Genomic DNA, 2,461 nt, shown 5'->3' on the forward strand with positions numbered 1-2,461 from the left:
CAGTAGTGATCATGCAAACTGCAAATAAATAATAGATAATACTCTCTCTCTCTCTCTCTCTCTCTCTCTCTCTCTCTCTCATCTCTCTCTCAATCTATCTTTAAATAAATAAAGGTCCAATCAACAAGCCCAAAAAAAAAAAAAGAATGACCATTTGGTTTACTTCACTAATAGGACTCTCTCTTAATGGTGGGATGGCCTCTGCTTGGTATTTCTTCTGCTGTTGATTTTTAGCATAGTTATCTGTGATTATACGAATGGAGCTGAGTGGAGAAGTACTCATCATGCTGATTCCAAGTGAGAGGACATGACTGATTCCTAAGGTAATAAGGAGGTAGACAGGTAGTGCAACTGCCCAATATTTTTGAGGCCAGTAATCAGGCCTAAGGAGTTTAGCCAAGATTCAGGAATAAAAACCCACATAAGATAAAGTATGAAGCCAAACTGGGAGTTTAAGAACAAACCCATAAATCGTTCTTTCTGGCGATGGAGACGGTGAATTTTCCATTTTCCCTGAGGCTTTGGACAATCTCAGTGCTCATTTCTCTGTACAAGTGCTAGCTGGGGGGCTGCAGTGCAATGGGGGAGGAAGAGAGGAACTTGAGAAAAAGTCTGGGGGCGACCCCCCCCCACAGCCTGGACTGTCTTTGACTCTTCATCTCTCTTTCCCTCCTTTCTCCTTTGATACTCGGGACTGAACCCCAGGGTTGGTTTTCTACCAGCAGGAATAATCTTAAACCTGGAACCACCCTAAAACCGGATAGTCCTAAACCGGGAACGCCCTAAACCTGGATGCGCCTTGGTCCTTGAACAAGGTCACTACATGCAATGTCACTGCAAAATGTCCTATTTCCACGAGTCCTTCCACTAAGCAACATGGGGTACGCTGGCAAGGAAATTGTCATACCTACTTGGCTAATGGCTCCCAGCAAATTGGGATCTAAGTCAATAGTTCAATATATGTAGTGTTTAATTGAGGATGTGAATTTGTTCACCAAATTTAATCTTTGGCTTAAACAGTAAGAATTATTAGGCAATAAAGACCTTCCTTAAAGGAAATAAACTTAACATTTTAATAGGTTTTTATCATGTCAAAATATGGACAAAATTTTAGCTCACATCAGTTAGTAAAATTAGGAAAATAGCCTAAAATATCCTTGAATTAATCATTTAAAATTTTTATGGTCAGTCCAGTACATATAAATCTCTTTTAAAAATTGTTTTAACCTTTTTTTAAGTTTTTAATATTTATTTTTCAGTTTTCGGCGGACACAACATCTTTGTTTGTATGTGGTGCTGAGGATCGAACCCGGGCTGCACACATGCCAGGCGAGCGCACTACTGCTTGAGCCACATCCCCAGCCCTGTTTTAACTTTTTATATCATATGTTTAGATAATGATATAAAGATCTTTTTATTTAGGAAAATAGTTTTATCATTAAAATCTAGAATATAAAGACCTTGTTTTACCCAAAGATTATTTCTTCTTAGGACCTCCAATGTGTGCTTCCTCTCTGTTGAAGCATCTTTTTCTTCTAGAATTTCTTCTAGAATTTTTCCTGGTTATACTTTGGAACAATTTTTGAAAACCTTTGAGTCTAAACAAATTATTGTACTTTGATAAGAAGAAATGTCCATGAAAATATAGTTAAAGTTCTTGGATATTTTTGTAGATAGAATTATATTTGTTTATCATCTTATAAAGGTTTGTACAATAACTTTGAGAATTAGAAATTACTTGAAGGTTGTATTTTCTCTTAAAAGCAAATTTATAGCAAAATACATTTATCTCAAATATCTGTAACTAAAAGGCAGAACATTAGATAAATGTATGTATAAAACGTATAAATTATGGGTTTTCTGTTGAAGAAAAACAATTAAGACAAATATATCTTAACTAAACAATTAGATATTGTAATGCCAGATTCGTGGGACCCCAATAGACCTCCAGGAGCTGAATCCGATGCAATCACACAGGAGTCTTTATTGCAAGCTGGAGCCTGGACTCACAACCGTTCCCAACGCAGCGATCCCAGGGAGTGAGTCCTGGTCCTTTGTCCAGTGAGATTTTATAGGTTTTGGGGGATACTCTATGCATCATGACCACACAGCAAATCATTCCATACCACGGGAAAGTCAAACAACAACTCTTAACATTGATTAGCACATTCAATGGCGGGACAAGTTGGGTAGGGATGATTAGTACAAGAGGGGGATTCCTTTGAACTGATTGGTTTAGGCCACGAGGGGTGTTCGTGCCAAACTACATGGTTTCCCAACATATTATCAACCACCATAAACTACTGGGGGGTCATCTGGCATCCCAGGTATTTTTCCTGTCTCATGCTGATTGGTGGTTGCTAGGGGGTTGCTATGGGTCCTCACCTAGCCTGACTGAGTCACACCATGCGCAGCACTTCTCTCCTGTTATTTGCAGACAAACAAATCAGCAGGGTGGGTA

General features: G+C 38.6%; 1 pseudogene; it reads right to left on the bottom strand.

Annotated features, from left to right (window-relative positions):
* LOC107157818 overlaps positions 1-508 on the bottom strand; it is a 2,422-nt pseudogene extending 1,914 nt beyond the window's left edge.
* Positions 509-2,461: the final 1,953 nt, after the last annotated feature.

Source organism: Marmota marmota, unplaced genomic scaffold (genome assembly GCF_001458135.2).
Source record: "Marmota marmota marmota unplaced genomic scaffold, marMar, whole genome shotgun sequence".
In the NCBI taxonomy this organism is placed as follows: Eukaryota; Metazoa; Chordata; class Mammalia; order Rodentia; family Sciuridae; genus Marmota; species Marmota marmota.